Source organism: Triticum aestivum, chromosome 5B, assembly GCF_018294505.1.
Source record: "Triticum aestivum cultivar Chinese Spring chromosome 5B, IWGSC CS RefSeq v2.1, whole genome shotgun sequence".
Lineage (NCBI taxonomy): Eukaryota > Viridiplantae > Streptophyta > Magnoliopsida > Poales > Poaceae > Triticum > Triticum aestivum.
The window spans coordinates 559,560,453-559,573,667 of NC_057807.1; positions in this window are offsets into that span (position 1 = coordinate 559,560,453).

Genomic DNA, 13,215 nt, shown 5'->3' on the forward strand with positions numbered 1-13,215 from the left:
TCCCTCCTCCCTCCATCTCTCCTCAGTGATAATGTAATTTATTTACTATTTTTTGTAAGTGCTTAATTTACTTTATTTAGTAAGTACTTAATAGAAGTAGTTTATTTAGTAAGTGCTTAATTTAGTTATGTTAGGTTTATATAAAAGATAATTTAGGGTTTCACTAAGGTATTTTTAGTAAATGTTAGGGCTATAACTAGGATGTTTTAGACATAGTTTTTTAGGGCTAGAACTAGAAAATTTTAGTAATAGAAAACTAGGGAATAGTTTTGCTGAATATAAAATAGTTTTTGAATAGGATAGAAAACTAGTGAATAGGTATAGAAATTTTTGGTAATTTTGTTTTTCAATATAGTAATGTATTGGAAAATTTAATTATTTTTATGTCATTATCACTTTGTCATCAAAGAATGCTATATGAGATTTGATGATTTAAAATTTTCACTCGGTGGAATATGCAGGCTTTGTATAGTCATGTCTCCTTGGAGTGATCGTCATCGGGGCTACCTCTAGCTACTTCCTCTACACCCGAGTCGATGAGCTAAAAGTCCATCTCCTCCTTGTCTACTCCTCGGTGTGTTGAATAGAGTAGAACTATGGTATTGAGTCGGTGAGCTCATGTGCGAATGCTTATGATAATTGATCCGGATGGAATTGCAAGTTAAGCGTCGTTGTATGTGTATGGACATCTTTGTATCGCAGGGAAAATCTGAGTGATCTATGTTTTGCTGGAGTGTTGATTCATTTCTATTCCGGCAAATTTCAGGCTCTCGATATGTCCTATTTTAGCAAAGGTCATGCCGATTTTTTCCGTGAATTTAAGCGTGACTTGTGCTAGAATATGTAGGAAATATCGAGTGCCCCGGATTTGCTAGAAAGAGAATTAAACGACATTTTGAGTTGACTTTAAGTCTGTCGGGGCTCCATACATGACAGTCAAAAAATCGGCGAGGGAGAGTATCCACCATATATGAGAGAAGAAGAATGTCGACTGCTGTCGTGGGGGTCGCTTCTCCTTCTTCTCTTTGTGCTAGACCTTTGTTATGCACTAGGGGAAGAAGGAGTAGCGACCATCATCGACGGTCAAAAAATCGGTGAGGGAGTGTCCACCATATATGAGAGAAGAAGAATGCCGACTATTGTCGTGGGGGTCGCTTCTCATTCTTTTCCTTGTGCTAGATATTTGTAATGCACTAGGGAAAGAAGGAGTAGCGACCATCACCGACGGTCGCAATACCAGAGAGGGAGTGCCCACCATATACGTGAGATGAGAGTTTAGGAAGGAAGACTCGACAGACCTAAAGTCAACCCGTTGCATATTGAGTAATAGTGATATGTGTGTTGAGTTTCCTAGTAGTTGCCTTCGGTCAATTTTTAATTAATGTTTCAACTATGAACATAGGAAATGTCTGGCGACGAAAAGGAATTCGATATGTGTGAATACTACGAAAACGAGCGCGGCCTGTGCGACATGGCTCACCTAGTTGGTGGTAGGCGCTTCAGCATCAAGCCGGATGACACCTTCGAAGTGGATACAGTAAGTCACAACGACAAGTCTTTTTTCGTCATTAAGCATGACTTCTGCTTCTTTTGCTTCAACTTATAATTTTAATTTTTTACTATTCTACTAGCGTATCCCCTGCCATGCAAGAATGTATGTCTTGGATAAGGATGGTTTCAGTACTATGGAAACTATGGAGGTAAAAAGAGTTAACTTGAGGACCGAGCATCATTATGCTTTTGCCGCAAATTTATACAATTCAGACACCTACAACCATTTTGTATGCAAAAAATGGAGAGCACTATGCAAGGCTTATGCATTTGAGACTAATAAGTGATGTCTACTATGCAACTTTATTCTTGTAGACACATGTTGGGCCTCAAAGCGCAGAGTTTTGTAGGACAGTAGCAATTTTCCCTCAAGTGGATGACCTAAGGTTTATCAATCCGTGGGAGGCGTAGGATGAAGATACTCTCTCTCAAGCAACCCTGCAATCAAATACAAGAAATCTCTTGTGTCCCAAACACACCCAATACAATGGCAACTTGTATAGGTGCACTAGTTCGGCGCAGAGATGGTGATAAAAGTGTAGTATGGATAGTAGATATGAGTTTTTTAGTGCAAACAATAAAAAACAACAAGGTAGTAAATGGTAAAATGAAGCACAAACAGTATTGCAATGATGTAAAATGAGGCCTAGGGTGCATACTTTTCACTAGTGCAATCTCTCAACAATGCTAACATAGTTGAATCATATGATTATCCCTCAAAGTGCAATAAAGAATCACTCCCGAGTTCCTATTAGCGGAGAACGAAAGATAGAAATTGTTTGTAGGGTATGAAACCACCTCAAAGCTATTCTTTCCGATCAATCTATCCTAGAGTTCATACTAAAATAACAACAAGTTATTCTTTCCGATTGAACTAATCAAGAGTTCGTACTAAAATAACACCATATGATGCATATCAACCAACTCTAATGTCACCGCGAGTGTCGGTGGGGAACGACACCTATGGGATCACTGAAATCCCTACTACGGTTGCGGGGCGCGGGATCGTGAGAAGAGCAGGACTAGTAGACAGCACAAAGGGGATTTACCCAGGTTCGGGCCGCAAAGATGCGTAAAACACTACGATCTTGCTTTGGTGGATGTATTTAGTGTTCTTGAGCTCTTGAACTAGCTCTGGGTGTTGCCATGTTCCAAAGAGCTGAATCCCTCTTCGGTGCGCCATGGGCCTCCTTTTATAGGTGAAAGGGGCTGCCACAGTGGCACACAGGAGGTGGAAAGTGCTACAACATTGTGAACTTATCACTGGTATTACAGGACAAAGCGCATTTAATGTGAGGCTTAGGTGTCCCTTCACTTTATCGGGGACGGGAGCGAGGCCCGTCCCGTCCATGCCGCTCCTCCTTGCTTCGATATGCGCCCTGGCCAGCGGTGCATGCGATGCCATGTAGGCAGGCAGACAGCTGAGGTGGCGCGGTTGTGGAGCCTCCACGAAGGGCTGCATGTTGCCACGCAGGTGCCTGCACAGCTGGTCGGGTCGGCAGCTGCATGCGAACGACAACGGAGACTTGGCTGGCATGGACCACGGAGGTGCCTCCCGAGCCCTGTCCCAACGCGTTTGTTTAGCGTTAGTGGGCTCGAAGGTTGCTCGCTCAGCTGGTGTGGATGAGCTGCCCCAGCAAGGGTCTTGCCGGGGCTGCGGAGGCCGCCCCCGGCAAGGGCCTTGCCGGGGAGACCTGCTTTGCCCATCTGCACTTTGTGGCCTTGGTCCTTGATGTTGCTTTGTTAGTGTTGTGCCTTCGGCTTCTCTCTGGCTTTCCTTCCCTGCCCCGTTATGTGTGTCCATGGCAGGTGGCTTCTAACTGCCCGTGCACAAATAAAGGGGTCAAAAGCAGAGCCCCTACTTTAGTACACCGATAGGAGCCCCCAGGCCTAGGCCATACATAGGCGCAACACGTTGTTGGGCCAGGCCCAGAATGGTGCGTGGGTAGTTGGGGTGGATTTTTGCTGCGGTAACTACTCCGTCCGCTGCGCTTCCCCCCACGACCTACGTTGAACGCGCGACGTGGGGGTCATGCACGCGCATGACGGAAGCATACTGGCGTCATCCCGTGGTGGACAGTAAAGAGGCAGCTTGCGTGTCTCTTTGAGACCGCATGACTGCTGCTCATTTACTGCCCTCGCTTGGGAACCGTCGCTCCATGCGTCCCACTGCGCCTATCCCTTGCGCCACGTTCGTTGCATGCACGGTGCAGGGCGAATAACGGGTGCGCGGGGTGTGGTAAGTCATGCGCGTGCGCGGGTTGATTCCCACGCGCCTTCAATGGAGCGGGGAGGGCGGTCGACGGCCCTCCTTGTTGTCACTTTAATGGGCCGGATTGGCCGAGAGGGGGCGGCCGAGCCTCGCCCTCGCCCCTTTATAAAGAGGGGAGCAGGAGGAACGGTGCCCCTTAATCCTCCGTCATCTGCCTCTTCCCGCCCTTGCTCTTTCCTTCTTCCCGTCAGGGCGAGGGGATGTGGCGACGCTTCATCGGTGGCGGCAAGGGTCTCGGCTCGACAATGCATCGCTCCTCCCCAAGAGCTCGTAGCGGCGGGGCCGCCCATTAGAGGGAGGGGGAGGGGGCGAGGTCGAGGCCGATGTTGGTGTCAAAACTGGTGGATCTCGGGTAGGGAGTCCCGAACTGTGCGTCTAGGCGGATGGTAACAGGAGACGAGGGACATGATGTTTTTACCCAGGTTCGGGCCCTCTTGATGGAGGTAAAACCCTACGTCCTGCTTGATTAATATTGATGACGTGGGTTACAAGAGTAGATCTACCACGAGATCAAGGAGGTTAAACCCTAGAAGCTAGCCTATGGTATGATTGTTGTTCGTCCTATGGACTAAAGCCATCCGGTTTATATAGACACCGGAGAGGGCTAGGGTTACACAGAGTCGGTTACAATGGTAGGAGATCTACATATCTGTATCGCCAAGCTTGTCTTCCACGCCAAGGAAAGTCCCATCCGGACACGGGACGAAGTCTTCAATCTTGTATCTTCATAGTCTTGGAGTCCGGCCGATGATGGTAGTTGGGCTATTCGGACACCCCCTAATCTGGGACTCCCTTAGTAGCCCCTGAACCAGGCTTCAATGACGACGAGTCCGGCGCACATATTGTCTTCGGCATTGCAAGACGGGTTCCTCCTCCGAATAATTTATAGAAGATTGTGAACACCAGAATAGTGTCCGGCTCTGCAAAAATAAATTCCACATACCACCGTAGAGAGAATAATATTACACAAGATCAATCTGCTGACGTATTCTGTGGCGTAATGTCACACCACTTCCAAGCCTTTACTCGAATTGTTTCTATTATTCCACCTCAGCATGTTTAGCGAGGCGGTTTCCTTGGCATGTCTGTCGAAGCAGAGATCGTGTTCCCCTTATTCCGGGATTCCCATCAATACAGACGTGGGTAACCCAACCGCGCCATTGATTGTGACGCTTGGGAGATAAGCAAGTTTTACCAGGCCGGTGGGGACGCGTGTTTCTGTCCGCCCATATAAGAGGATAAAGATCCAACCTCTTTACATGCGCCTTCTTCCTCCTTGGCTTATCCATCTCTGTGAACTCGAGCTCTAGCGCCCAAGCCTGCACATCTCACCTCGACCTTCTCCAAATATGTCCGGAGCGGGAGGCAAGTGGATGGCCTCCTCCGTCATGGAGGGGCATATCCAGAAGCTACGCAGCGCCGGATACTTGTCCAGCGACATCGCGCATCGGCTCCCCGACGAGGGAGAGCTCATCCCCACCCCCAGGCCCCATGAGAGGGTAGTATTCCTTCCCCATTTCCTCCGCGGACTGGGCTTCCCACTTCATCCCTTCGTCCGGGGGCTCATGTTCTACTACGGCCTAGATTTCCATGATCTGGCCCCGAATTTTATTCTCAACATCTCGGCGTTTATCGTCGTGTGCGAGGCCTTCCTCTGCATCCAGCCCCACTTCGGCTTGTGGCTTAAGACCTTCAGTGTCAAGCCGAAGGTTGTGAAGGGCAGCCAAGCGGAGTGCGGAGGCGCCATGGTGGGAAGGATGTCCCACGTTACGTGGCTGGAGGGCACCTTTGTGGAAACCATCAAGGGGTGGCAATCGGGGTGGTTCTACATCACCGAGCCGCGTGATCCCGAATGGGCAGCGGCCCCCGAATTCAGATCCGGCATCCCCACACGGCTCACCTCCTGGAAAGAGAGCGGCTGGATTTGGGGCGATTCGGAGGAGCTGACCGGACTCCAAGTCTGCGTCCAAAAGCCGGTGGACAAGAAGCTCAAGCTTGTCAACGTAGTCCAGGTCATGCTCATCCGCCAGATTCTCCCGTGCCAATGACGGGGCTTCAATATGTGGGAGTTCGATCCGGCGCAGCACCAGACTTTGAATGGGCTCTTTGACACTACGTACAAAGAGGTCTGGAAGGTGCTGTTCAAGGGCGCCGAGGCTCCCGCATCCGCTACCGAAGATTGCGGATTCAGCTCACAGCGTCCAGCTGACGAGGTAAGTGATATTGTCCTTTACGGGATGCTTGTTATTCATAGTTTGACTCTATGCGGGATCTAAACTCCCTTTCCTTTGACAGGACTGGCCGAAGAAGGCCGCACAGGCTATCTGTCCGGCCCCATTGCCAGAGGACCCAGCTGACGCCCGCCTAACGGGGCTAATGGCTCTGGCACCCCACGTGGTGCCGGAGAAGAAGGCCAAGAAGAAGGCCACGGGGACTCGGAAGAGTTCCCGTTTTCAGGTGCTATCGGACGATGAATCCGAGGCCGACTCCTCCCACCAAGGTGAGGAGGAGAAGAAGAAAGCCTCTCCCCCAGCGGGGGGAGGGAAGAAAAGGAAGGCCTCCCCAACAAGGGAGGCCGAAGGGTCCAAGAGGGGAAAAACTCTTCCCCCGAACTGTTCCGCCAACGCCAGTGACGACGACGAGGACTGGCCTCCAAGGGCCAAGCCTCTGGCGAGATCGTAAGTATCCGGACTCCCGAATAACTTCAAGGTTTTCGTTTTCCGCCACGTTATGTCTTTCTAATGCCGCATACAACCCTGCAGTCCGCCTAAGGATGATCTCCCCACTTCGTCGAGCGGGTCCTTAGGGGCGTCGGATATGGATTCTCTTCTGACGGCCTCCACCCCCCGTGATGCAGATGATGCCGAGGTGGGATCCCAGGAAGGGACCCACCAGGAGGAGAGGGCCCCGGAGGTGTCGCAGGACAAACTCCCGGACTTTGCACCGGACTCAGCCCCGGAACCCATAGAGGCTCCGGAGTCTGGCGGGCGACCCCTTCGTAAGAAGGGCAAGACCGCGACGCCAGCTGCCTCCGTCCAACCGGAGGTGCCGGATAATTTGCTGGAGGCGCTCAACGGCGCCTCCATTGAAGAGGAACACCGCACTGTTATGAGTGCGGTGATTCTGAAGGTTCAGCTTGCCAAGAGCGGGCTGACCGAAGCCTGCAGCAGCCTTCTAACAGGCTTTGAGGTAAGAATTTCAATATATGTAAAATGGTACCGCATAGATAGTAGCCCCTGATGCTCGGTTCAGTGTTCGGAAAGAAAAGCCGGACTAAGGATCTTTAGAAAGATAAACGCAGGAGTCATGAAAATATGTCAATATGGGATTGCAGGCTGTGCTGCTGACCTCTGCCACACTGACTGCGGAGGTCAATACTTTGAAGGAAAACCTCGAGCGGTCCGAGAACGAGCTCGGCCATGCCAAGAAGCAGCTCGAGGAAAAAGAAGGTGAGTAATACCTTATGAAAATTGTACCTTACAGAAAAGGATTTGGTTGCAAGAAAAATGACAAGGATAACTGGGGTATTGCAGGGGCCACTAACGAGGTGGCGACCTTGAAGGAGGCGGTGGCTGCGGCCGAACGCAATGCGGCTGCGGAGCACACTGAGCGAGAGAAACAGGAGGCGCGGGTGGCGGAGGTACAACAAGAGCTCCAGGATCTCGTGAAGAAACACGAGAGCCTGGAGCGTGACTCAAAGACTCGAGAGTCTGAGCTTGCAACGGCTCTTGAGAGTGCCAAAGCCGCTAAGGCCGAAGCCTACAAGGCCCTCCAGGAGATAGAGGCGGTGAAGAAAATAGCAGCGGGTAAGGCATTTTTCATGCAAAGTAAGCATGTGAGTGTTAATTACCTGTTGCGTACCCGAATTCGGAGCTCTCCAGGAGCGTTCACAGATCTTCCCCGTAGCGTGTCCGATGCTGCCGCATTCTACCGGGCCGAGGAGGGGAGCTCAACGGAGAAGGTCTTCTGGTCTCAGTATGCTGAGGCCGGACATCCGGTGCCCCTGAGCGACCAGCTGAAGCAGCTATTCGAGCTCCACAAGGCGGCCGAACAGGCCATGAAGGCCTCATAGTTCGGCTGTGGCCTAAGGAGGCTATACCTGGGAGCTACTTCAGCCTGGTGCGGCGGCTAGTGGACGCGTGCCCGTGGGTTCAAGTTATCAAGCACTCCGCCTGTAACGAGGGTGCGCGTCGGGCCCTTGCCCGCGCAAAGGTGCACTGGGGCAAGATGGATGCCCAGAAGCTTGTGACGGACCCCCACCAGAGGGCAAGGAGCATCGCACGCCCGAGATGTATTATAGGAGTGTGCTGAAGGGCGCCCGCATTATTGCATGTGAGTGCTCCAAAGAAGAAGTTTTTGAGTAGACTCGCGTTTTGTTATCCTGTGCGCTGAAAACTAAGTTCATATGCGCAAAGCAACACTTGTTAATTTAAAATATTACCTTCTGTGCGGCTGTTTATCAAATCTGAGAGATGGCAAGTCGTCGGCTTCAGCCCCCATGCCACGAGTGCTGGGGTGTTCGGGATAAATTTGGGCACTCTTGTTCCCATATTTGGGTCCATCGAGGGAGGCGCTCAACACAACGAACAAGGCAACCGGACTTATAATGCTTGAACACTCTCACTTAGCCATAGAATTCTATAATTTTAAATTTCGGCGAAGCCCCTAGTTTTCGGAAGGCCGAATTTGGGGCACTATCCATGCCTTGGCCGGACAGAATCCGGCTCCTCGCTCGAAGCGGCAAAAGTCTTTAGGGACTCGCAAAGAACCTCTCGAACAGCGACCAGCTCTCGCCTCATCATGATGGTTAGTTTTAGCTTTCTCCACTGAGGCGTTAACCCAGCTCAACTAGGGCGCAATCGCAGTGGTTCTCCCAGTGCTACCTTAGCCGATAAAACGGAACGTAAGGTACCAAAACATGGGAGCCGGGCAAACCCAACTATTGACCCAAGAACATGATTCGGAGCCGATGCATATAATGCTATAAGTTCGGGGTGCCGCACTTGTGAAAGTGTTCGGACTTATCACACCACAACGCGGGAAACATAAGCCCCTGATGTATTTAGCCGTACCAAAACGTACGGATGAAACATGTCATAGATGAACATGTGTGTAAGAAGGAAATGCAATTGGAAGCAAAAATGTGCTGCATTGCTTTATTCAATAAAAACTGCTGTAAGTGCAGGACGATACAAGTGGTGCGGTAAGCAAGGGATGGGACTGTTTAACATGTCCCCCTCCAGGGGTAGGCTACGGAATAATGCATAAAACAGATTTAATGCTCATGATGGAGACCACCTGGATTTTCGTTGTAGCCTTTCTCCTTCCCTGGCTGTTGCATCGTGGGTTCGGCATGTGTGCTGCCGGACAGGGCCTCTGACGAACGGAGTCCTGTAGGTAAAAAATAAAAGGAAAAGAAAAAGAAACGACACAGTTAAGAGCCCCTGGTGTGGTTGAGCCGCAGTCTGGGCTTATCGTGGTCGAGCCCCTTGCCCCATGCCCATGGTATCTTCAGAGCGGAATGGAGTACGCGAAGGGTCTGTCTTAATGTTTTACAAGGGCTGGGGTTGGGGCCGCACTGCTACGCATGCTCGGAACGTGCCAGGTGGTCGTGTTGTAGGTTACTCCGGGCATGCTTAGCTGTGTCCGGCCGCTTGGCAGCCGGACTTGAGAATTGCCTTAAAAGGCTGCTTTGTACTTCTACCGCGAGAGCCGCTGTATGTTCCTCCGTTCGGAGGGAGCGTTAAGTGTTTCCGTTGACCGTGATGACTCCTCTAGGGCCTGGCATCTTGAGCTTGAGGTATGCGTAGTGCGGCACCGTGTTGAACTTTGCGAACGCGGTACGTCCGAGCAAGGCATGATAGCCGCTGCGGAATGGGACTATGTCGAAGATTAACTCCTCGCTTCGGAAGTTATCCGGGGATCCGAAGACCACTTCCAGTGTAACTGAGCCTGTACAATTGGCTTCTACACCTGGTATGATGCCTTTAAAGGTCGTCTTGGTAGGTTTAATCCTTGAGGGGTCTATGCCCATTTTGCGCACCGTGTCCTGATAAAGCAGGTTTAGGCTGCTACCGCCGTCCATCAGGACTCTGGTGAGATGAAATCCATCGACGATTGGGTCTAGAACCAATGCGGCGAACCCACCATGGCGAATGCTGGTGGGGTGGCCCCTTCGGTCAAAGGTGATCGGGCAAGAGGACCATGGATTGAACTTCGGGGCAACTGGCTCCATCGCGTATACATCCCTGAGTGCACGCTTCCGCTCCCTTTTGGGTATGTGCGTGGCATATATCATGTTCACCGTCCGCACCTGTGGGGGGAAACCCTTCTGTCCTCTATTGTTCGGCGGTCAGGTCTCTTCCTCGTCATTGCTATGTAGCCCCTTGTCGCTGTTTTTGGCAATTAACTTGCCTGCCTGCTTGAACACCCAACAGTCCCTATTGGTGTGGTTAGCTGGCTTTTCAGGGGTGCCATGTATCTGGCACAAGCGGTCGAGAATTTGATCCAAATTGGACGGACCCTGAGTAGTTCTTTTGAATGGCTTTTTCCGTTGACCGGGTTTAGAGCCTCTGAATCCGGCATTGACTGTCGTATCCTCACTGTTATCGCCGTTAATGCGGCATTTGTTTTTGTTGCGACGCGACCTGCCACTACGGTCCTTGATATCCGGACTGCCAGAATTTTTGTTGAGGTTGTTGCTGCATGCTAGCCAGTTGTCCTCACCCGCACAGAAGCGGGTCATGAGTGATGTAAGGGCTGCCATGGATTTCGGCTTTTCCTGTCCCAGGTGCCGGGCAAGCCACTCGTCGCAGATGTTATGCTTGAAGGCCGCGAGGGCCTCGACATCCGGACAGTCGACGATTTGGTTTTTCTTGGTTAAGAACCGTGTCCAGAATTGTCTGGCCGATTTGTCTGGCTGCTGAATTATGTGGCTTAGGTCATCTGCATCTGGTGGTTGCACGTACGTGCCTTGGAAGTTATCGAGGAATGCGGCTTCCAGGTCCTCCCAACTCCCAATTGACTCTGCTGGCAAGCTGTTAAGCCAGTGTCGGGCTGGTCCTTTAAGTTTGAGTGGGAGATATTTGATGGCGTGGAGATCGTCTCCGCGGGCCATGTGGATGTGGAGGAGATAGTCCTCGATCCAGACCACGGGGTCTGTTGTGCCATCATAAGATTCAATATTGACGGGTTTAAACCCTTCTGGGATTTGATGATCCATTACCTCATCTGTGAAGCACAGTGGGTGTGCGGTGCCTCTGTACTGGGCGATATCGCGACGGAGCTCAAAAGAGCTTTGTCTGTTGTGTTCGGCCCGGCCGGACTTACTGTGTCCGGGGTGACGGTGGTCGTCACGTATCGTGGGGCGCCCACGTGATCCATAGATAGATCTTGATTGTCTTGCCTTATCCTCCAATATGTCTTGCAGGTCCGGAGTGTCCCCCTGTGGCCTTGTGCTTTTCGAGCGATGCCGGGGTACGGGTCTAGTGAAGGGCCTTGAGGCCTCTCTGTCGTGACCACGGGGTGGTCGATCAGCTGTATTGTGTCCTGGTGAAGCGGGATCATATGCCTACACCTCTAATCGGGGGAGCAGCTTACGTTTGGGGTAGCTTTTGGAGGGGCATTCGAGTTCATGCTCTTCGGCCGCGAGGACTTCGGTCCATCTGTCGGCTAGCAGATCTTGATCAGCTCTAAGCTGCTGCTGCTTTTTCTTGAGGCTGTTTGCCGTGGCCATAATCCTGCGTTTGAAACGCTCCTGTTCGACGGGATCCTCAGGCACGATGAATTCGGCGTCGTCGAGGCTTGCCTCGTCTCCGGAGGGAGGCATATAGTCCTCTACCTCTTCTTCGGCCGCTCTCTCATGAGGGCTGGCGTCCCCCTCCTCCTGTGCTGGATCTTGCTAGAGTGGGTTGTCTTCGGCTCTATCCGGTGTATTATTGTCTCCGGTGCTGGAATCCTCATTCTTGCTATGGCGGGATTTAGAGCGGCGCCGCTGACGCCGACGCTTGGGCTGTTTCTTGGAGGGGTCATCCTCCGCTATTCCTTCGCCGTTCCCATCCTTTGGGATATCCACCATGTATATGTCGTATGAAGAGGTGGCTTTCCAGTGCCCGGTGGGCGCTGGTTCTTGGTCGTCTCCGGCATCGTCGTCCATACCGTCGATGTCCTCAGAGTCGTAATCTAGCATGTCGGTTAGATCGTCGACAGTGGCTACCAAGTGGGTGGTGGGTGGGATCTGAATTTCTTCATCGTCCACATCCCAACCGTCCTGGCCGCAGTCCGGCCAGGCCTCTCCTGATAATGAGAGGTACTTTAGCGAACTCAAGATGTCGCCAAAAGATGAGCGTTGAAAGATGTCCGCTGCGGTGAACTCCATGATCGGCGCCCAATCGGATCCGACTGGAGGGGGCGCGGGAGGTCCGGAGTCCGGCACCTCGGAGTCACGAGCTTCATGGGGGACAAGATCGGTGTTCGGCTGTATCGCCGTAGAGGTTGCAGCCCCTGAGGCGGTGTCTAGGCATCCATCCTCGATCTGCGGAGCTGGCTCTGAATTGAAGATCGGAGTGGTTTCGAGTGCGGCCTCCAGGGTATTGTCCGGCGGCAGAGCTAAATCATGCCCGACGTGACAGTGTGGCACGCTCGGCTGTGGCTTGAATCCGTCGTAGATCAAGTCCCCGCGGATGTCAGCCATGAAGTCCAAACTTCCAAATCTGACCTGACGGCCCGGGGCGTAACTTTTGATCTGCTGTAGATGGCCAAGCGAATTGGCCCGCAGTGCAAAGCCGCTGAATACAAAGATCTGTCCAGGGAGGAAGGTCTCACCCTGGACTGCGTTGTTGATGATGATCGAAGAAGCCATCGAGCCTATCGGTGACGACACAGAGGAACTCTCAATGAAAGCACCAATGTCGGTGTCAAAACCGGCGGATCTTGGGTAGGGGGTCCCGAACTGTGCGTCTAGGCGGATGGTAACAGGAGACGAGGGACATGATGTTTTTACCCAGGTTCGGGCCCTCTTGATGGAGGTAAAACCCTACGTCCTGCTTGATTAATATTGATGATGTGGGTTACAAGAGTAGATCTACCACGAGATCAAGGTGGCTAAACCCTAGAAGCTAGCCTATGGTATGATTGTTGTTCATCCTATGGACTAAAGCCATCCAGTTTATATAGACACCGGAGAGGGCTAGGGTTACACAGAGTCGGTTACAATGGTAGGAGATCTACATATCCGTATCGCCAAGCTTGCCTTCCACGCCAAGGAAAGTCCCATCCAGACACGGGACGAAGTCTTCAATCTTGTATCTTCATAGTCTTGGAGTCCGGCCGATGATGGTAGTTTGGCTATCCGGACACCCCCTAATCTGGGACTCCCTCAGCTGCCGTGGTGC